The following is a 24,090-nucleotide window of genomic DNA, read 5'->3' as shown; positions in this document are numbered from 1 at the left end:
GTCAACTTGGACCTGCACCAGCGATATTGCTGGTGCAAGTCTCTGTTGATCCATGCAGGCAGATCAGCCCTGGGAAGGGGGTTTGGATATGGTGCACACTGGCACTGCCAACCCCATGCCCTCCTGAGTCTGATCTGCTCACCCCACCCCATCCCACCTTTCCCCGCTCCATTCAACCTCCTCCCTGAACTGGTGAGCCTCCCAATGACCACTGGCACCAGTGGGAAGGCTCTGGCCTTCTTGCCAGCATGCCTGGGCCTTGTGCTTTATAATGCATTAGAAATGCACCATAAGGCTACTATTTTATCCACACTTAATGAAGAGTGTGTTACTGTTACCCTGCACATGCCTGATCTTGTCTGAACTTGGAAGCTAAGCAGGGTCAGGCCTGGTTAGTACTTGGATGGGAGACCACTTGGGAATACCGGGTGCTGTAGGCTTATGCCATAGTCTTTTGAGACTGAAGGTTGCCAACCAATGGAGAGTATACTTCATTGACTATAATGTGACTTCTAAGTAGACATGCATAAGATTAGGCTCTCAGTGGTTTTAATTTAGCCCTAATGAATACTAACACAGGGCACAATCCACTGGGGGGATTTCCTATGCAAGTCCCACTGAAATGAATGGGAGATCCACAAGACTGTTCTGTGCCTCTCAGTGTTTTTGTTTTTGTCAATGTAACTTGCACAGACCTATCTGGTGAATTGTGGCAATAAGTTTTAAAGAATTCAGAATGACTGCCCATCATGCTGCTTTCAATTAAAGCCATATATCTCAGGTGTTTGGGTTGTATATTGTACAAGTTTTCAAGATGTGAAAATTACTCATAGTTCTGAATTCCCACTAAAAATGTAATAATATATCAGCTCATGCATCTCCTAAGATTGGTGGCCTCAAATGAACTCTAGAACACATAGTTCAGGGGTGTCAAACATAAGGCCCGGGGGCCAGATGCGACTCGTGGAAGCTTTTTATCCGGCCCTTAGGCTCTCAGCTGCTGAGCCATGCCGAGGTGTTACTGCTGAAAGGGAAGCTCATTTGAAAATTGAGCTCTCCCATATCTTGAATATGATCAAGATATGGGAGAGCTGAATATGATCAAGATATGTATATTTTCTCTTCTATCATTTGCAGCTAATGAGTTCCCAGGTGAGAAAAAGTGCTTATTTTCGGTAATGATCAGTTTAATGACATCACTTCCTGCCTAATGACATCACTTTCGGCCCTCAGCAGGCATCATGAATGCTATTCGGCCCTCTATGTGAAATGAGTTTGACACCCCTGACATAGATCTTGCTTTGGTTAATCCATGTGTTGATTCCTTGGAAAACACATTTTTAATTTTTACATTGCATTTTGAAAGAATCAATTACTCTTGCACTGGGATTTCTGGTTGATAAACAGAGAGCACTTGTAGCCTTTTTTAGATCAGCAGAAATTTCCACATCATGGCCCAAGCATTGTAACATATACTGTACTAGCAATTAATTGTGAATAGATATAATATCATGCAGAACTGGGTATTTTCAGCACAGATGCTAGCTAGGTGATTCAGGAGGCCAGTGGTGTAGCTAAGGGGGTGCAGGAGGTAGCAGCTGCACCAGGCATCAAGCTGTAGGGGGGCAACAAGCTGAGCTTGACACTAGTGACCAAAATTGTAAAAATCTCGGTATATATGGATAATACCATTTTGTGTTATTGGAAAGGTAATTTAATGCAGAATGCAATAAAACAAACAGCATTGGAATCTCTGTATTCTATCAAAAGTTATGGCCAATTTACCAGAATATAAAAACACAACTGCCTTTATGGAACAAAAAGTGGATTAGCTTAACTCAAAACTGACCTATGAGACTGTTCTGAGTGCCAATGAGATGTTATTATGATACAGCATGGAACCAATAACTTTTTATTTATTTACTTAATTAATTAAATCTGAGTTTGTCATGGAGGGGGAGCTACACAATCTTCTTTGACCCCAGGTAGCAGATAGATGCCTTAGCTATGCCACTGACTGGGGGAGGCAGCAGAGCAAGTGGGTGGTGAGCTGCTGGGAAGAGGAGGTGGGTTCCTCCCAATTTTCTCCTTTCAAAAAGCCTGGGCGTGACGTCACTTCCGGTTGTGACATCACTTCCAGGGCAACATTTTGAACTTGGCAGCAGTCTACATGATCATTAGCTACACCACTGCAGTAAGCCACTTGATAGTTTAACAAATTAGGGAAGGTGAAATGTGTGGTGAGACAATGGTACTGTACCTCATCTGCCCACATCACCCATTTGTCTTTGCCATTTTGTCTACCTCCTTGGTCTTTCATTGGTGGGGCAGGATTCACCACTGAAAAGATCCTCCACTTAGGGTGAGTTGTTTAGGTTTAAGTGAAAGATGGGGGAAGAGAAATGCATGGGACTGAGAGAGTGCGCAAGAAGTGAAAGAAAGATCAGAGAGACATACAGAAATACCAGAATGTACATTAAGTTTCAAGTTGAACCCATGTTGTAGGTGGAGGTCACTGGCTGGTTCCTGGCTCTGAAGGGTAGAAAATGATGTGGTTAAGTGGCACATACATTTATGTCTTACAGCATTCAAAATTGAGGATGTGTGGTAGGGGGGATGTTCTTTTCCCTCTCACAACACCAGAACCAGGGGGCATCCACTAAAATTGAGTGTTGGGAGAGTTAGGACAAACAAAAGAAAATATTTATTTACTCAGTGCGTAATTAGTCCGTGGAACTCCATGCCACAGGATGTGGTGATGGCATCTGACCAGGATGCCTTTAAAAGGGGATTGGACTAATTTCTAGAAAAGAAGTCCATCACAGGTTACAAGCAGTGATGGGTATGTGCAACTTCCTCATTTTAAAAGTAGGCTAACTCAAAATGCCAGATGCAAGGGAGGACACCAGAATACAGGTCTCTTGTTTTGGGTGCTTCCTGAGGCTTCTGGCGGGCTACTGTAAGATACAGGAAGCTGGACTAGATGGGCTTTTGGCCTGATGCAGTGGCCTTCTTATGTTTTTATGGTCTTTTATATAGTATGTGTTGAGCCTACAAACTTGCAGCATATGTAGATGTGCCCTTTAAATCTCACAGCAAATGCAAGGACAGGAGGTGGTTGCAAACTCCACGCAACATTTGGCCATACATGTGTGCAGCCTGAGAGGTACTTATGTAAGTGAACTATGATATCCAGAGGAAAGAAAGCTGTATGAATTGTTTCATGTCATGTCATCTCTATTGTTTGTTGCTTGCTTGGAAGTATTTATCTTTCTTCTCCACACAATTCTTTTAAAAAAATAAATCACACTGCTTTGCTCCTTGTTTTTCCTATACATAGGCTCTCCAAGAAATGCAGGCAGATGGTTTAAAAAAAAAAAAAGCAAGTCCAGGAAATTCATGTGCTCACTGATAGTGGCCATATCACCTACTGTTTGTTAAGAGTGACATGTGGTCAGCGGTAATGGCCTTCAAGCTAGGAGAGGTTCATACAACAATAAAGTAAATGTGATGGCCACCTTAGCTTGATGTTGCCCTAATGATGGCCATGTCTTACCAAGCCTGGAAGTATTCTTAGTCAAAAAGAGAGAGAGAGAGAGAGAGAGAGAGAGAGAGAGAGAGAGAGAGAGAGAGAAATCTGCAGTTGAAAAGGCGCCACGGTAACTTTTCAAAGAGTACATTGTCCTCCTTCCTGGAAGACTTACAAAGTCACTGCTTTTATTTTGACTTCCTCACAAACCCCGTGGTGCCAGGAGAGAGCTGTGGTGGCTGCTGTCTTTTTGGCAATAAAGCTCACCTCATTAGAGTGGATTAAGTCACAATGCTGAGAAGGATAAAAGGTGAAGAGCGCGAACAGGGGATGGCGAGTGAGGAAGCTAAGTGTCATTTGTATGCTGACGCCATTATTGACTGGAGCCCATGTGGGTCGCACTTTTCAATTACCATCTGCCAGAAAGGTGGCCCGTAATTGCATAGGCTGATGCCAGGGCTCTAAATGTCAGGGGAGCCTCCCTCACCTTCATCACCTTTTCTTGATGCTTGACTTGAGGATGTTCAAAGACAAAAACCACTGCCTCTAGATCTCCCTGAGGAAGAAAAGGATGCCATTTATTTTTTTTTTATTTTTTTTAAGCCTCATTTAGCAACCTCCCATTAAATTCAGTCTGGTGGGCCTGAGCTTCCACATCCAGCTATGCCCCGGAGTCTCTCAGACAGCAGTATGCATTTGAGGTGCACTGGTTTGATTGTTCCATTTATTTACCATTCAGGGAATGAAGAGCAGAGATTTGCAAAGAGCTTCCCTTTCTTTCCATAGATTTTTTTTTTTTTTAAAAACTTTCTGACAGACTCACACTGCGCATTCAGGATGCTTTTCCACCAATGAAGATATACCAGTTTTGCAAAGCATTTGGGGGCACACTGAATGTTTGGTGCAAAAACACAGACACCTCTAAGTAGAAGTGAATCATTCTTGCTCATCACATATGCAATCCGTATCATTATGCATCAAATCTGTTGGAGCCCCTTATCCGCAACAGCAAATATGTGTGTTTTGATCCGAGAGTGGAAAAGCACAGATGTTCACAGCATCTCTAGTGAACGGGCCTGCTCTTATTGGGGGCAGCTAGTTCTGTGTCTGTTACAGGCAAGGCTGTCTTCCTTTTCAATAAGGCCCAAGATATTTACAGACCAGCAATCTCCAAAGTGGAGACTGCTGTACACCAGTAAAAGTGACCCTGGAGCGGACAGAGCTTATTGTTCCACGCAGAAACCTCTTCATTCTGGTGCAGATCACCCCTGACCTTTGTGGCACTAAGCCACTTCTGGGGTCTGTGGCCCCAACAGGCTTTGCACCCAGATTTCTGGGCATGCATGACTGGCTGCCATGAAAGTTTGGGGCAATCTGCACCAGAATGAAGAGGCTCCCAGACGGAATGGTAAGCTCTGTTCACCCAGGGGAAGGATCGTGGTGGGCGCCAGATCTAGCCTGCAGGCTGGGGCTTGGTGTCCTCTGTTCTAGACCAAGGCTTTACTCACTCTGATTTCAAGACAGCCTAATATGCTTTTAGCCCCAATCCAGCTCTAAATGGACTAAGACCTGCATGCCACAGGGACCGGATCTCCCTGTATGCACTTTTGCATTAAAATCTGAAATAAGATGATATGTTCAAAATTCTCCCCATCGAAGAAGTTAGAACTGGAAAGAGCAAGACCTTCTTGGGGCTCTGGGGTGAGCTCCTAGATTCCCAAACTGTCGGTCAATGGCCCACTAGTGCATCACAACTCAATTTTTGGTGAGCTGCAAAACTGGCAAAGCAGATTAGGCTATGTACATCAAGGATTAAACAACCTGCTACTTGGGGGGAGCACTGCTGCCCAATCACCATTATAGCCACAGTGGTTTGAGCAGCTGGTAAAATGAAGCATTTTTTTAAGGTGGGTCCTGATTATAAAAGGTTTGGAACCACTGTAAGGAACATGGTAACGCTCCCCATTTCAGATCTTCCAAAAGAAATGCAAGGTCAATTTATTATCATAGACATTTGGCAGTAAAATAGAATGGATAGTTGAATAGGATGGTGAACACTACTGTGTCTTACTGCAGTGATAAGAATGGACAAACGACTCATAGTACAGATTACCCTCTAATGGTATACCCATGACATGCTTTGTGAGTGATATTTCCCATAGCTTATAATGAGTTAATAAATGCCAAGAGAGGCTAGATCTCTGCAAGAGAACTTTATAAGCAACTCAGTGGCCAATGCTACAGCTTTACAACAAGCACTCCAGCAATTGATAGTATTCTGGGCTGCTCCCCTCATTGGACCGCCAGAGACCCCCATGTTGTCCTGCTGCCTGTGACTATTGGCACAACTGATGGCAATAACGTGTTTCACTAGATAGACTCTTTCCTCTATTGTCATTATTTAACACCTGCTTTGGCTTCATCATGTTTTGTAAAAATAATTGCTAGCAATGCATAGAGATAATGAATCTAGTTTATACCGTTAGCCCTCAAATGGAGAGCTTGATCTATCTGAATGATTTATATCTTGCGGTTCCCTGTGAATAAGCAGAGCGCTCAAGGCAGCATACAAAATAGAGGGGGGAAAAGACACAGTAAAATCTAAGAAATAGGAATGAAATATGGAGTACAATAATGGTAAAGAATCATAAAAAATAGTGCAATAAAAAAGCAAAATACAGAATACAACTATAAAACCCCAAAGCAACTAACTCCGAAAGAAAAGGAAAGCCTTTTCTGGAAGCCTTTGCTGGAAGACTAACAGGAAAGGGGTGGGTCTTAATCCCATTGGAAAGGACTTCCATAATAAAGGCACCACCACAGAGAGGACCCTGCTCCTATTTGCCATCAAATGGGTCTCATACGCAGAAGGGAATGCAGCCCAAAAAACACCCAAGAAGAAGGTCCCTCCCTCCCCCCCAGCTGTGAGTGTTTTGAGCCCTATGGAAAGCGAAATGAAGCCACGTGGCTGCGTTTACTCGCGAGTAGGCGAACTTGCCTTAGTCCGTTGGAAAGGGCAGGCTGTGAGGACTCCAACAAGTCAGCGTGGTCCTGATTCAATGAATGCAGCCCCCAAAAAACACTCAAAAAGGAGGTCCCTCCCTCCCAGCTGTGAATGTATTGAGCCCTATGGAAAGCGAAACAGCCTCACGGTCGCATTTACTCGCGAGTAGGCAGAAGTGCCTTGACGTGATCAGGCCAGGCAAAGGGGAATGTGATGACTCCAGAATGGTCCGGATCTGATGGAACTGGAGCGCAACAAATGCTCCAGAAGGCAAACTCCCCCCCCCCCACTGAAAAGGACAAAAAAAAAGAGGCTTCAACAGGTAAGAGGAATGTTTTCTAGTTTGCACTTGTAAAGCCAGGTGGGTCTTTATCTTGATATGCTTGAAATGGAAGAACTTGAAACTAGGCACTGGGGAGGGCTGGAAATCTCACTGATTCTTTTGGGGGGGGGGTGTTATTACAGGCAGACTACAGAGAAAATTCACTTAGTAGAACAGGACTGACTCCCCCTTAATTAATTATTTCTTTTATTTTAATTTATTATTATTTTAATTTGCTTGATGATGTCACTTCTAGCCATGATATCACTTCCAATGGGTCCTGGACAGATTGTCATTCTAAAAAGTGGGTCCCAGTGCTAAAAGTTTGGGAACTGCTGCAATAAGGTGTTAGTAAGTTGACACGGGTGTCTGTGTGTGAGAGAGAGACTCTACAAGTTTTCAAAATCACTAAAATCAGAATTTGGAGGAATAAGACCATCATGTTATACATCAATCAATGCATAATTTCATGCAGAATGCAATGAAACAAACCACATTGAAATATCTGTGTTCTAACAAAAGGTACAGCCAAAGAACCAGTGGGGGTGGGGCGATGGTACATCACCACGCCCACCACCTGGAGCATTGCCCCGCCCACTGCATGGGGTGATGTGCAGGCATCCCACACTGGGTGACGTGAATCCTAGTGACACCACTGCTCTTCACTGAGCTTTGGGGAAGGACTTGTTTGTATAGGAGAAGACAGTTCCATATCTATATGGTCCCAAGCTCTATGGGGCTTTAAAAGTCAGAAGCAGCTCCTTAAATTGGGCCTGTAAACAGGTCAGCAGCCAGGGTAGCTACAGGAGAAGTGGGCGGGCTGACAAGTAACCTGGCCCTCAAGATTTCAAAGGCCACCTCATTCAGTCCCTCTTCACCCCAGCATGGCAATTTCACAAATGGCTGCTGCTGGTATATCTTTTGTGCAGTGTTTAGATTGTGTTTAGAGGTCTTTGTGAGGACCCATTTTCAAGTTGGGTTCCATTTCTGCAATCCTAGCAGCTCAGTTCAAGGAAGGAACCACATTTGTAACACCCAACTGCATGCACAACTCCTCCTTCTACAGATATAGGCAGAAGGCTGCCTCTCTATCCACAAGGTCCTGGCTGAATCAGGGTGGGTGTGTAATGTATTCATTCTGCATAGTATCAATTTTCTTAAATTTCTTTTTCAGATGGCCTGTGTAGTGAAAACCTGAAGTGAATGTTACATTTTGATAATCTGAAATGTACTAGACATCAGAGCATCCTCATGATATTTATAACAACAACATAAGAAACAAGTAAAAGCAAAACTTCTGTAACACAGCTAGGCTAAGCAGGGGCTTCCCACAAAGCAAAGAGCCACTATCCTTCTGGCATGTGCTCTTAGCAGATCTGTAGGCGCATTAGCAAATCCTACATTAACGCAAGAGAACTTTGGACATGCTGTTACTCAGAAGCCCAGGAATTGTTCATATAACCCTTTACCTCTCTGGTGATTTTCACAAGTGCAGAATTTCCCATTGATCTGGTACCATTTGCACATCCCCAACATGAATTGCAAGGGTTTCCTTTTAAAGAAGAACTCTTATGACAACTAAAAGACTAGTAAAAGACGAGGGGACCAAAGATGACATAATGCAAGTCTCGAAAAGGTGCTTTACTATTTTAGGTGTCATTATGAAATCATCCTGCTTGTAGAGTCCAGTTTTCCCATGTTATACAAATATGAAAACTGCCTTAAGATGAAAGGTCAATTTCATTCAACAGTCTGTCTGAAACAGTGGCAAAAGATGTCACCAGGAAGCTCACAAGCAGGGCATGGTGATAGTCCTTATTGCTGGTCCCAGCATCTGGAAACCAGTGTTTCTATGGAGCTTACAATCATCTTCAAGCACTGTGAAGCCTCTGTAGGAATCTAGTCTCTCTTTAACACCCAGACTCCTCAGGAAGCAAAGTGCTTTGCTCCCTTGGAGATTTTGTGTTCAAAATTTCAGACCTGTCCGCGTTATGACATATAACTACCTTTCTAGGAGACATGTAGATGTATCAATTCAATGCTGTAATTCTGCGCAGTCATACCTAATTTTACGCAGAGAGACAAAGAAGTTTTGAAGAGCAACAGACAAATTAACACTGTGAATATCAATGGTTTTTAAGGATCTTTAGAACATGCAGTGGAGAATTGATCTCCACTGTTCTTCAGTTGTTGTTGTTTGTTTTAAGAGGAATTGATTTAAAACGTATAGTAATAGATGGAAACTAAACAGATTTACCCAAAGCTGGTCAAGGTGCCAGATCTGACACAATAGTCAACATCCCTGTGATGAATTCCTCACCCACAACCATAGAAATCATTTCAGGAAAACTCACTGAATGAGGCTTGCATAACTTGTGACCTATGAAGCCAAACACAGTCCTCCAGTTCTTTTAGGTGGCTGGATAAAGCTCCTCATTTTATTGCCTGTTTGAGACTGCACAAGCGAGAGAGGAAAAGGCAAACATCTGGCAGGCCGCAAGACATGATTGGTAAATGGTGTTTGACTTGATGTGTCACAGACTGTGCCAGCCCGCACGGTGAGATATCTGTGATTGATGTGGTGAGTCCCGATAGATAGAGACGATGCAACCACCGTATCTAGACCAGCTTCTTAGTCCTACTGGATTGGCCACAACCGCACCTGAACCCTGCACAGATCAGCTGACACAATCCCTGCATTACAAAGAGGCAGTGCAAACATCTCTCGTTGACTTGGGTCATTGAGCCAAGGCAGTCTCTGCATCGGGCTGTAAATCTAACATCATACCCTTCAAAAGACCTTGTTCGTACTGCTGAAAACGAGAATCTCTTTTTGTGCTTACTAGCTGGGCTATCAATGAATTAACACCAGAGGGGACAGCTTTCAGAGGAAGGTCATGGGCTTTTTGGCACTGGAGGGGCTGGTTATGCTGTTTTTTTCTTCCCAATATTGTTTCTTTTAGTTAATAGTAGCAGCTGCATATTAGATGACTTCCCTCTTTAAATTGCTAAGTGGTGCCAGTTTTGTTTTTCTTTTTCTTTCTTTCTTTTTTTTGCTGGTGAGTTGCCAGTAGGCTCGGGGGAGAAGTGTTATCTCCCTTGGCCCTGAAAATTGATATTGAACATGGAAGGGGGGGGGGAGAATCTCACAAGCTGATAGCAATTAGCTAAAAAGGATTTTCAACTCCATGATTCATCACACTAGGGGAATCAAAGTCATTTGCAGGCACTGTTTCCATAGTCCCTGCGTCCTGCTCCTCAGATATACCTCTGTTTATCTTCACACTGTGGTGTGACATTTCCTTTTTCAAGAGCCCATTTTCTTGGAAACAGAGCAGCAGGCCACTGCAGCACACGCAGCCTTTGATTATCCCCTGACTGCTTTGATGACATGATGGCTCTAATAGCAGTGTGCTCAAGATGGGAAATGTGACTATTTGTGTAGCTGCACAGCCAGGTCAAGTCTAGGGCTCAGAGGCAGAAGAGGCAGAATGTGCCTCTCTCAGCAAGTCAAATTAAGTGACTTGATCTCTCAAAGGTTCTACGTGCCTATTTTGAAGTCCAGCTATCTTTTATTCTAGGCTGTGCTAAAATCACTTGCCACGTTTTGTGTTCTTATTTTCAAACATCAAACAGGATCACTCCCTTTGGAGAATGTTTGGGTACTTGCTGTGAACACACTTGCATTGTTTTGATGCTGTTCTTTTTGGTGCCATTTTCCATCTTGCTCTTACAATCCTGGGCCTCATTCACCCATACTACCACTCCCCCCCCAACACCAGTCCAATGCCAACCTCAGCTCATATGGGCAACCTCAGCACAGATCATATGGGCAAAAGCACCAATGCTCATAATTACCTGGCTCAGAATATTTATTTACAAATTTTCTCTTCTGGGCCTCACCCAAGGTGCTCTTGAGGCAGCTTACAATGGTGAAATCAGAACCTTAAACAATGATCGCCAAACCTTCACAAAGGAATCAAAGCAACAAACCAAGAAATCAATAACACCAGCACAGCTTGGAAGAGAAGTGGGCTACTTAAAAGGAGACCAAATGGAATTTTAAAAAAAATTCTTTAAAGCCTGCCAAGTGATGGCCAATGCTGGGTTCAATTGGACTTCTTGGAGGAGAGAATTTTACTACTAGGGGGCTGCCACTGAAAAGTTCCTGTCCCATATCCCCATCATATGGACTTCTAATGGTGATAGGATGCAAAGTAGAGCCTTTGATTACAAACCCAGAGGGTGAGTAGACAGACTACATTGCAGGAGACTAAGCAAGATATAACGAGAGTATGGATTAGGCCAGGTCTGCCTTTAGGAAGGAATGCAGCTTGTGTATCAGTTGGAACCACACAAAGTGCACATGGCAACAGTCACTACCTGATTGTGATTCTGATCCTCTAAGAGTAATACTACTCCATTCAGGACAAGCTGTAAACCCTTTCCAGAAACAGCTTTTCTACTGACTAACGGTACGTCTGCCTTGCCTGGATTAGGCTTGGATTTAACTCACATCCAGTCTTTTACAGTTGTCAAACACTGATTTAGAACATCCACAGCCTTCCTATTCTCAGATGGAAATGAAAGCCCATTGACACTGCACACCAAACCTCCAGTCAAGCTCCCACAGGGGCTTCGTATGTTGTTAAAGGCATTGGGGGGGGAGGGGGGGCAAGATGAAACCTTGTGTGACCTCAATGGCCAAGGGGCTGAGCAACAGTCCCCCAGCATTAGCTTCTGAAACCTGTTTGACAGATAGGAGTAAAACCTCCATAAAACAGTGTCTCCTAATTGCATCCTGGCCGAGTGAACTAAATGATCAATGGTATCAGAACTCACTGATACATTTCAGCCACTGAAAAGCGTTCCAGTTTACTGTAGTGATATGTGCACAAGCTCTTCATGTGACTGGGAATACTGTGTGATCAGGGTTCCCAAACAGATAGAGAATCATACATGCATACAGCTGTATGCATATAAGAACCTCTTCAGCTGAACTCATGGAGGTTGGGGAAGGGTCAGTAGGTGCAATTCTACTTACAAATTATTGTGTTGTGTCTAGCCCCCACTCAGACCTCTCTGGTTCCCACATAAGTATGTGTATGTTTGGTAGCAAGGGTAGAGGAATTTCCAAGTAACTCTTGAAGATGGCTGGCTGGTATTGGGGCTACAATTCCTATGGGACACTATGATAAGGCTTGCGCACGTAGTGCCATCAGTGTGAATGCACCAGTACTGTGAACTGGGAGTGAACGCTCAGAAACAATGACCTTGTTTTTCTCCTCCCTAAATTCTTACTAAAAATCTAGTAAAGCTGAGCTAATTCAGAATCAAGGAGAATTCTCCCTTCACTGTGTGTGAACTGACCCCTAGTGTTTTGAAAGTGATGTTTGAGTGGAGTTATGCAGTTAAATGTAGAGATAAGCTGGATGTTCTCAAGTGAGAGCTTTTAGCTCAAAAGTGGCAAGAGGATTTGCACTCCCCCTGCCCAAAAATAACCTGGAGATAATTTCAGGGGTAAAAAATTTTTGAAACAGCTTACAATTGTTGGTGGCAGAAAAATGTGCAATTCCTTCAGCAGTCCACCATTGAGCAGGGCTGCTGGGAGATAGCTTTGGGCTATCGGAGCAAGATCGGAGCAGGATGCCTGAGTTGGGCCCCCTTCCTAAATTTTCCTGCTGTGACCTTTCAGTCTGTAACCTTTCAGATATTACTGCGTTTTTAAAAAACAAAGTTTTAATTGACAGTTTTAATTTAGCTCTGGATGACTGAGATTTAGGTACCCACATTTATTTTATAATACTTTTTTTTTGAACTATATATATTTTGTCATGGCCTGGGCCCCCTGAAAGCCTGGGCCCTCGGGATTTTGCCTCCCTAGGCCCCCCCCCTCTCCTCAGGCCTGCCATATAGTCCCTTTACTGGGAATGGGAACTCAAGTCAAGTGACTCAAGTCTGCGTCACCAAAAACAAGTGTTTTTGCTGACTTGTGCAGACTAGAGTCACCTGTGCTGATGACTCGGGCATTGACTCAAGTCTGAGACCCCCGACTCAGCACTCAGTCCCCACATGTGCAGACTCGATTCTATCTGTGTCTGGGTGTGGTTGCTAACTTTTTTTTGTGGTGTAAAATACCTCATGAGGCTATCATTCAGATCGGACAAGCAACAGGGAAGTTCCAGCCAGAAGCCAGGGGAAAGTTAATGTTTTGCTTTTGTATCAAGCGGGGGAGGGGGGGAGACGGGAGCAGGCTCTCTTTTCCGTCTCTGAAGGAACTCAGAATCATTGGATGATGGGTGGTCTGATTTGTTTCTTTGAATAAGGTAGGACAGAAGGAGGAGCCCAAGGGTTTTTTGTTTTTTGTTTTTTTTACCTTGGGAGGTAAAACCTTGAGAAAACCTTGGGAGGGGGAGGCAGTTTGTAGCGATTACAATTTCCAACTGCATGACTGACTTCTTTGCGCTCATTGTTACTTGGGAGTAGGAAGCCTCATTGAACAACTGGCACAAATGGGACTACTCCTGAGTAGAACTGCAAAGTATTTGGCCATACTGGTAAGCCTCCCAGCTGCTACACAAGACTCTCCTCTCTCTTGTCACTTCTTTCCCTGCTCTCACGCAGTCTATCCCACCATCTTCCACCTTGTTTGCAGATGTGGGCATCAGGGAAGTGTTTAAAGAGAACTCTGACACACAACCCAGCAGCAGCCCTGTTTTTCTTTCCGTGGCAGACCTTTTAAAGGGAACAACTCAAGACTCAAGTCTTTCTGAGTTGCCAAAACACTCTGGGCGACTCAGAAAGTCCACCTGTTAGGACTCATTTTTGAATTGAGTTGTGGGAGGAGGAGACTCGTGACTCTACTCGAGTCAAGTCGTGCTGGACTTACCCATCCCTGCCCTTTTACTGTGCTCTCTGAAATCTGTTGAAACCAAACTGACTGGTGATGAAGTCACTGTTTCAGAGAGGGGATGAAGAAATGTTATCAATGGGTGCTAGATTCAGCAAAGTTCAGAATAGGTTCAATCCATCTTTTGCCTGTTTCCCTTAAGCAGGGGGAAGTAATGCTGTTTCTGTATATAGTTCCAAGGCAAGGGACACCTGGATGGTTTTGACCCAGATGAAAAGTGACACTCCCCCTTACACTCCTACTCAGCCTCATGATGGAACCTCTTCAACTTAAGCTAGCGAAGGAGATTAGAAGAAAAAGAATGGTAGATGGACTGATCAACATATAGAGATGTTGCGTTTTTGTTTTTTTTAAGTATACGATGTGGCACTCCATTTAATGAATGAAACAAGTTGTGATTTTTATATGTTTTTATCTCTCCCTGATTGTGGCAAACCCACATTCGTTAAATGCATGTAAAGATGGAACTATGTTCTGAAATTTATTATGATTCAAGGAAAGCAATTATTGAACAAATGAGGGCCTGTCTATTGTGGTTTGTTCAGAGTTTTACAGACAGCCATTGTACTATGCTTAGCACTAGTAATTTGCGTATCTGGCCTAATTTTCAAAAAACTAGTCCAACAATAATAAAAAGATTTCAGTATTGCCAGCGCAGCTGAATTTCTTCTGTGTTTTGGTTGTTTGGAAAGTACCATTACTCTATTACAAGGCAAATACAAGTACTAATTTCAGTGCTTTGTTGTGAATGAAAACAAGCCTGTTTCTGCCCTGAAATGCATTCGTTATCCCAGGTGTTTTTGCTGGGAGATCTACGGCATAAAACCTTCTCAGAAACACTAGATGGAATGAACAGTTAAAAACTTCATCTATGAAGACAGTTAAAAACATAGAAAGGGACCAGCACCATCACGTTTATTGCCAGATCTCAGGGTTTGACCTGACATTTCAGGGGTTTGACACTGAAATTGAGTTTCAGATAGTAGCATAGTTAAGCCAGGGTCCAGGGGGTTCATTCCCCTCCCACGGTGGAGTGGGGGTTGTTTGCCATCTCTGTTGGAGGGAGGGGGTGACCTTACTGTGGCCCTCAAGCCTGCCCTTGTTCCTGTACAGTTTCAGTTGAGCTGTTTCCGGGGCCAGGGGCATGCATGCGCAGTGGACAGGGTGACTGTGTAGGCGTGAGGAGGTGATGTGATGACGTGGGGGGCATCATCACATCACTCTGCCCCATGTACCCACCCCCCCAGCTACACTACTGGTTTCAGAAGCCAGGTACGTGCTATTTTTCACAGGGCTATCCCCAACCTCTTTGCCTGTTCAGCATTGTAAGCTTTCACATAGGGCTGTCCTACAAGCTTCTGGTACCTGGGGTGGTGTGCCGAATGCTGCTATCCCTTCCTTGGTGAAGTATCTCTGCTTCTCCACCTCTGCTTCTCCCACTCCCTGGAGTGGGAGAGGAAGATGGCTTGAAAAAGAAAGAGTGGAGGAGAGTGGTGGTTGAGAGCATCCCTAATTCCACCACTCCTGTCTCCCCCTCACTTTTTAATCTGCTCTGTCCCACTTTTTCTTTTCTAATCCAGAGGCTAGGAGGAGCAATGGTGGCATGCAGGCAGACAGAGGAGAACACCCTCTACCAACCTGCTGCCTTTCAGCTGATATGGATTTGCTTTTGGAAATGATTTAAAAGAACACTGTTTTCAGAAATGGTGTACCGCTTTCTGATGGGAAGATTGAGTAGATATCTGAACTAGAATCTACACTGGCTTCCAATCACCTTCTGGACATGGGTAAAGATTATGGTTTTAATCTGTAAAGCTGAGCACTGTGGACTGAGAAACAATGCACTCTGCTGGGATGAGGTTCTTGGTTCTACCCCAGAACAGAGCTAGGAATGATACAGTCTGACTTGCACAAGCTCTCAAGTGTATTGTGAATTTTTACATGGACTTCAGTCTTCCTATGGGTTTAACAATAGCAGAACCAGGATGGTGCAGTGGTTTGGGAGCTGGACTTAGATCTTGAAGATCCAGGTTCCCACTCAGCCACGAAGCTTTTTGAGTGACCCTGGGCCAGTCTCTTTCTCAGCCTCACCTACCTCACAGGGTTGTTGTGAGGACAAAAGGAGGGACCATGCACACCACCCTGAGCTTCTTGGAGGAAGGGCAGTACAAACTTGTGAAAAATAAATGAACAAATGCCTACCAAGTTTGAGATATGCTGCAGGTTTTGCACAGTTTCCTGATTTTCTATTGCAAATCCTCCTATGGGCAGCACTAGGTCGCAGTTGCCATGGCATCCCAAGAGGCTCAAGCTGCAGCAAGGGCCCAGGTTGGTTTTCCACATCCTTAAGCAACTTGTAATACAATAACACAGGCAGCCTTCTGACATAGCTAATGCTGCCCTGCTGTTCCCGTGAAGATTTATTGCTGCTTTGCCATTTCCCTGGTCATTAGTTTTAGCAGCAGGCCAAAACTAACATGCATGTTAGCAGGCTTACTAAATGTTTGGGAAAAGCCATGGAGCAGTCAATGGACATTTGCCATGTCAGGACATGCTATTTAGCAATGCTCTAGCAATGACATTTGCTATTGTCTCGCTTCCAACCTGATCTTTTAGAGACTGGCACAATCATAATGTTTACCTGTGTGGCCCTCTTTTCTGAACACTCATCTCTTTTAATTGGAAATCACTGCATGTGAATTCCCGGGGTGGCCCAGACATGAGACTGGCTGAAGCAACTGTCTGAGCGATGGACTGTGCAAATGTGCTTTATGACAAATATGTGACTTTTCCAGATCGGCGCAAAGGACATGCGATGGCCGAGCGCATCCTTTGGATTGTGCTCTCAGTCATGTTTGCTGAAGAAACTTTGAAATCTTGCCCTGTGTTGTTGACTCTTCAGGCTCCCAAAAACAAATGCCAAGCATGCAAGGGCCCTCACTGTATTGGGTGTGAGCAATTTTCAAGAGTTCACTGGATTCTTACAGCAGTCCAAATGGAGAGAAGAAGAGCGGAGCCAGCAATCTCCACAGGAATTTTGAACCTTGCAGTTGACACGCCTTCCTTAGAGGTACAGACAAAATGCCACAAGGGTTAATAATTCCGTGATCACAGCAGTGGCTTTGTTTGGCAGAAAGCTAATCTCCTTTCTCTGCTTATTTTGAGCTTTTGCCATGCACTTCTGCATTATGTAGTCACTGTAAGTAGGTAGTAATTGGGAGTAATCACTGTATTTAGCACAATTGAAGGATTTTGAAATCATATAGTACTATTCTTTGATAATGTTTCATGAATGGTTGGGCTTAGAAAATAGTGATTAATCTACTTTGTACATAGAGCACTCTGAAAAAAAATAAACGTCCCTTAAGGACAGGGGCCACTGCATTTATTTATTAATTTATTAAAAGATTTCTATCCTGCACACTCTCCTCCCGTCAGGGAGGCACTCAAGGAGGTTTCCAGTCAAAACATTAAATGCAATGAATGAACTCTAAAATCACAATAAATTGAGCAGTTTGTTCATTTTATAATAGGAACTTCAGGTTACTTAGATCTGGAAGTTCCTGAAGGTGTGTGTGTGGGTGGGGAGGGGGTAGATCAAATTCAGTTTGGAATCCAAAACAGATCCAGTTTTTTCTTCTATGATTTTGTTGGGAGAAGAGGTAAGGATAGCTCAGTCCTTTTCTAATCTCAATGCTACGCAAGGCAAGTAGGTTATACCGGAGACTGAGCTCTCTAGGTGCACCCACATGTTCTGTCACTGAGCTATGCTGGATAAAGTACAGTGGGTTTCTATGCAAAATACAATCCGGCCCTCCTCCATCCTATCCCTATGTCATACTGATGGGTGTTTCTCCAGTTTAGCTGCCATATGCAGCTGAATGTGGGGCACGGGCACAGGCAGGATATAAATAAATAAATAAATAAATAAATAGTTTGTATAATATAATATATAATATACTGTACTATATAATATGTATTATATAAATGCTGTAATCCTATAAACATCTTGTAAACATCCTATACGCACTTACCTAAGAATTAGTCCCATTGACTATATGGGACTTACTTCTGAGTAGACATGCATAGGATTGGGCTGAAATATAATTTGTCTTCTCTTTGTTGATCTTCTCTTACTGTCGTGTAGGTCTGTTGATCACTGAGGTCGCCATAAGCCATGATCCAGAATTTCATCATTTCATCATCCAGGCCAGTTTCCCTACTTTCTATGGGGCAGTGGTTCCCAAATGTTTTAGAGGCCCTAGACTAGAGCAATGATTTTCAGCCTTTTTCATCTCACAGCACACTGACATGGCACTAAAATTGTCAAGGCACACCATCAGTTTTTTGACAATTGACAAGGCGCACCACACTGACAGCAGGGACTTGCATCCCCCATGGCCCTACTAAAAAATGATTCTCCCCCAAAGTCCCATGGCACACTTGTAGACCATCCACGGCTCAGCAGTGTGCCATGGCACAGTGGTTGAAAATGGCTGCCATAGAGGCTGCTACAAACATCAAGGGGTGTGGCTATAATGGTGATTGGGCTGCAGTGCTCCCTCCTCAAGTAGTAGCTTGTCTAAGTCTTGATTCACATAGCCTAATTTAGGGCACAATCCTAACTTGCGCTGGAACAGGCAAGCCAGGAGGCTTGCGCTGTATCCAGCGCAGGATTGTGGCCAGCAGCAACTTAGCCAGAGGCAAGGGGAAACCTTTCCCCTTACCCCTGGGTAAGGGCTGCTGGCCACAATGGGTCTCCTCGGCCAAACTCAAGGTTAGGATTGCACCCTTGGTTTCGTGAACCACTCCAATTTGGGTCATGACCCACAAACCCACAGTTTGAGAACCACTTCTATAGGATATATTTTTAATTTCCAAAACAGGGTATCTGAAGGATACCTTCAGAAAGGGCACTTTGCACATTCTCAGAGGAATTCTGGGCACTGCTGTTTTGAAAAGCTGCTTCATGTCAGAGGGCAAAGACCCCTTGTAATTGCTCACAGGGATTTTGGCTTCAATCTTTTACAGAAAACAATGCTCTGTTTCAGGGGTGCCCAAACCCCGGCCCTGAGGCCACTTGCGGCCCTCAAGGACTCCCAATCCAGCCCTCAGGGAACTTCCAGTCTCCAATGAGCCTCTGGCCCTCCAGAGACTTGCTGGAGCCCACGCTGGCCTGATGCAACTATTCTCAGCATGATGGACAACTGTTCGACCTCTCATGGGAGCTGTGGGACGAGGGCTCCCTCCACTGCTTGCTGTTTCACATCTGTGATGCAGCAGTGGCAGCAAAGGAAAGGCTGGTTTTGCTTTGTGGTAGGCCTTTTATAGGCCATGAGCTATTGTAAGACCTTCATTCATTCATATAAGTTCCATCTCTAATGTATTTATTTATGTAAATTTAATCAAATTTGAAATGTAAATTAATTCTTTTTTTCCCGGCCCCCGACACAGTGTCAGAGAGATGATCTGGCCCTCCTGCCAAAAGGTTTGGACACCCCTGCTCTGTTTAGTGGAAAGGCACTTTGTGCATGCTCAAAGGAACTGAGCATCAGGTACCAGATTTTTTTATATATAACAGAGGATAGCAAGCCTATTAATTACTGGTCCCCTGCCCTTCCTGGATTATAAAAGCACACAGAATCTAGGTGTTTCTCTTAAACATAAAATCTGCTCTTGTAAACAAAGGAAATGGTCAGATTTTTATATTGGTTTCCTTTCACCAGGTACTTATGTCACTTTTTCACTTAATTAGTGTCATCTTCGCTATAAATATATATATATTTTTTTCTGTCCATAGCTTTTATCATCACATTCTTTTATGAAACAGGCTTTACAGGCAATTCCCATTATAAAGGGGGAAAAAAAATGAGTATTCATTGTTTAATCATTTTGGTATTTTAATTTTTCATGATACTGCAGCAAATAAAGCCCTGCTTTGTGCATGTTGACTGGTATGTTTACAGTGTAAATAACTGCAAAACTGATAGGCTTCTCCTGGCTTATCAAGGGCTTTGGTTCTGATTGGGCCAGATCCAGCTTCTGTGGGTTCTCAGGCAATTTAGTTCAGGTTTGGCTGGAGATGGATAACCCCATTCCTGCTTGGTTTGGAATATAAACAGACCAACAATTTCAAGCAGCAGATGCAAATGCCGGGGGGGGGGGGGTAACCTCCTTTCCCCTCAAATTAGAGTGCACACGTTTCATTTCTACAAATAAGGTGCATCTTTGCAATGTTACTTGGGAATTGTAGTGTGAAGGTGGGAGAAGGTAGGCTATCTACTCATAGATGACCATGCACCTCTCCATTTCCACGTGTGTGCAGTGTAACCTCTGTACCCATGGATTTGGCCTCTGTGGATTTGACTCACCATATATGCTGTAGATACCAGGAGAAAGCCTTCCGGAGGCCTCAGAAAGTCACTTCCATTTACTCATCAAACCGCAAGCGGCCACAAATTTCCGTAGCAGTAGATTTTTGTATCCCTGGAGGGTCCTGGAATGGATCCCATGCAGATAAATGGGGCCAGCCTGTATACTATGTGTGATTATGCCCTGCCCTGTGATTGGCTGTTGCTCCATAAGCACACCAGCATAGGGATGTCTTAAATGGAAGCATAAAAAATATTCTGAATAATGTGATTTCATGATCCCATGCAATTGTTTTTAGCACCACAATTAAATCCTTTTTAGCAGCACAATTAAATCAGTGAGCATTCACATTTTGACAGCCTGCAAGATAAAGAAGTAGAAGAAGGTGAGCTCTGGAAGTTGCAGGAAACAGTATACGTGCCAATTTGATTAGTTTTATAAATGATCCAAGCTGACCTGGAAGTCCAGTAGAGTGGATTAGAGTGGATCCAGTAGCTGGTCCAAGGCCATAATAATTCTCAGTTCATTTATACCCTCATCCAAAACGTTGTGCCAATGTATCTGCACTGATGTGGCTATTGATACATATAGCCATCTCATGTTGGCACTAGAAGTATTTTGTGTGACTTTTTTTTAATGTTATTAAAGCATTTCCAGACTCTCTAACAAATTTGCTGAAGTTAGGGAAAAATGCACAATTAATAAAACTTCTGCAGTCAGCTATACACAGAGAATCTGAATGCAACAGTGACCAAAGATTTATGGATTACAGAGATTAATGTTGCTTACCAGAAAAAAAACAACAACCTTGCTGCTAGTGAAACATCCCCCCCCTCGAAGAAGATATTTAAGATATCATATTGCAAACATAGACATTTCTATAGGTTTGCTAGATGGGCTTCAGGTCTTGCTTTATAAAAAAACCTCAAGACACAAGTGAAGCTACTTGAAGTCTGCAATCCTAGGCAGACTTTCCTGGGGCAAATATGCATACAATTGTGTTGTAACAGCCCAATCCTATGGGCTAGTACTGCTGACACTAATTCCTAGCGCCGGCGCTAGGTGTTATATACATGCCGTAAAGTACGTTTATGGCACCCTTGGAATAAGGAGCGCTGGGATAGCGCCAGTCAGTGCTGGACCCAGTGCCCGGAGGAGATGCTGTGCAGCCACTGGAGGTAACAGCTGAATCCTAAATGCTCCACTGCCACCACTGGATGCAGCGGCACCAAAGCGGCTACCACTGCATCCTGCAGCATTGCGGCAGCCACCAGAGAGCTACTCAGGGGAGGCCCATGACCCACAATGGGGCTTCTCAAGTCTGCGCTGACTATTTTGCATGGACTGTGATCAGCATGGACTCCTCTAAAATGGCTGGTAAAGCTTCAGCTGGTCATTTTAAAGGGGTCTTTCAGCCAGATCCATGCCAATTTCACTGAAATTGATGTGCCTAACTTTGTACAGGAGTGGGCTCTTTATAGGACACCCTTCTAAAAGACAACTACAGTTCTGCTGCTAGCCTTCTGGAGAGTGATTTCTTTGGGTCCTTCACCTTGGACCTGCTTGGCTATCCTAAACCATCTTTACTTCCCTTTGCACTTTCCTTTAATTTTCCTTTACTTGAAAAGAGCTGGACTAAGCTGAGAAAGGATCTTTCCCAAACTGAAGCCTATATGAACCAAGAGATTAGAGTAGCCAATCAACAGCTGAGAGATTTGCATATTCACACCCCAGGTACAGATTGAGAGCTGCAAATGCATTATGGAAATCTCTTCGGCTTGATTGGCTGTCAGATATTATTAACCAATCAGTTTGAGGAGATACGCATACTGTACAGTTTTTGGAATGGAGTGATTATGGAAATCTAATTTCTAGCACCAATACAAAAATAGGATGTTTCATGATTGTTCAAAAGAGTTTTTTTTTATATATTTGTAGAAATGCGGCAAACTCATACTCTGGTTGGAAGGACGAATTTCACTTGCAAGGAACTTGTCTTAGGGCGAAGATAGATGCATCCATGTTAAATGTACTCTAGTACATGGGCATGAAATAGTTCATAGAATCATAGAATCATAGAGTTGTCAATTGTCTAAAAACCAACAGTGTGCCTTGACAATTTTAGCACCCTGTGAGATGAAAAAGTTTGAAAATCGCTGGTCTAAAGACACACAGATGCCTTTCTGGAGGTGTATCTGTGTGGCTGCTAACCACAAAATCAGCGGTACCCATGTGGGTGAACATTGTTCAATTTTATCTGACCTGTGTGGCAGTGAGTTCAACTGCACCAGTACAACGACACCAAAAGGGGATCCGTACCTCTTGCCGTTTGATTTTTCTTTTCTTTTGAGTGGTTAGAAATTTGGCCAAACATTTTGATGAAACTTTGGTAAGGTTCCCTGGGCCAGATGCAATTGCTTTAGAGGCCTCATCCGACCCACAAGCCTCATGTTGAGTGCCTCTGTGTTACCTATCAGTACAATAATGTGGCATCCTCCAGAATACTACGAGGCCTAGAAAAATGCCCTGAATTCTCCCAGATCTCATTCTGCCGAGCTACTTAAGGCTACCGAAACATGCCCTAGCAAAACCTTTGTAGTTTTCTCCTATAAACTAAACACCAATTCAGTGGGAGATGACAGATTACTTCATATAGCATGCAAGCAAGCCCAGACAATAGCCATAGCCATGACTGATTGCCTCGCTGTAACCCACTTTATGTTAAATGCATTCTTGCTGTACAATTCCACGACTGTAATTTTGTTCTTCTGCATCGCTCAGCCCTCTGTGGACTAACCAGGTTCCTTCAGTAATGATTTCTTTTCTATTGTATTGTTTTCTGCATAATCAAGTTGGTAGGTAGGGGTTTAGGTGACACAGCCATCTGTCAAGTTCATTTGCTCTGAAAATGCATGGGATAATGGCCTCTACAACTTGGGGCTATCTGTTATAAAGGGAGAATATCAGCTTTTAAGCCTGCCTCACCTTATCATCCTCTTCAAATTATTATTCTCCCCCCCCTTTTTTTTTTTTTTTGCTGTATGAAATCCATGAGATCCCCTCCATGTGACTGATTAGGACTTTTTCTTTTAAAAGAAGAAGAAGCCATCACCTGATCGCCTTATATTGCAATTTATGCAAGCAATCCAATTAAGGAAAAGGAAGCAAACATCCCAGCTAATATGCCTGTCTCGAAATTAAAGAGGGTGCCGCAAATTGCACTCTGTTTGCCTGACACGCTCACTGCCTCTTTCTTGACATTTGTATAATGTGTAAAGGTAAGGCAGCTGGGATGCCACAGAGAAAAGAGGGAGAAAACAGTGATTCATTTTCCTTTGCTCCAATGAAAGGGCTCATAATAACTCCTATAAAAACCTTTATCAAATGGGGACTGTTTACTGAAGTGACACATTTTCCTGGGGAGGAATAACATAAAACACAGCTTGCGGTGGTGCTCAGCTTTCTCCAGATATTGCTGAAATGGCTAGAATAGTTTGCATGGAAGGTGACATTATTATGATTAGTGGGGAGCCTTTTTAAAGACGTGAAATCTTCTCGGCTTATTTTGTCCAAGCAACAATTAGGATGAGAGAAGAACCTTTCCCCAGTTGGATGGCATTCTTATATAGAATGAATTCGGAAAAAGCGCCATTGGCCATGATCCCAATGGACAGCTTTTCAGTCCTCCTGAAATCAATTATCCGTGCGCATGAATAGCTTTGAACTAGATGAGGGCCAACAACTATGGCCAAGTTCTCACTGAGGTGATAAAGCTGTATCTGGGCTGCACCACTTCAGTGGAGGCCAGGAAAAAAGAAAAAAAAAACTTCTCATAAACATGTGCTCCTTTTCCATGTTTAGGATCCTCTTCACAGGGAAGCGATCTGCCATTCTTATTCAGGTATAGCCTTTTACCTTTTACTAGGCCTGCATTGTCATTGTGTCATGGAGAA

At 43.5% G+C, this 24,090-nt stretch overlaps 1 pseudogene; it reads left to right on the top strand.

Annotated features, from left to right (window-relative positions):
• The first annotated feature begins 321 nt into the window (after nt 1–321).
• LOC136650268 (5S ribosomal RNA) lies at nt 322–440 on the top strand (annotated as a pseudogene).
• Nucleotides 441–24,090: the final 23,650 nt, after the last annotated feature.

This window comes from Tiliqua scincoides, chromosome 4, assembly GCF_035046505.1.
Source record: "Tiliqua scincoides isolate rTilSci1 chromosome 4, rTilSci1.hap2, whole genome shotgun sequence".
Classification (NCBI taxonomy): domain Eukaryota; kingdom Metazoa; phylum Chordata; class Lepidosauria; order Squamata; family Scincidae; genus Tiliqua; species Tiliqua scincoides.
This window is presented reverse-complemented; position numbering and strand designations above follow the sequence as displayed.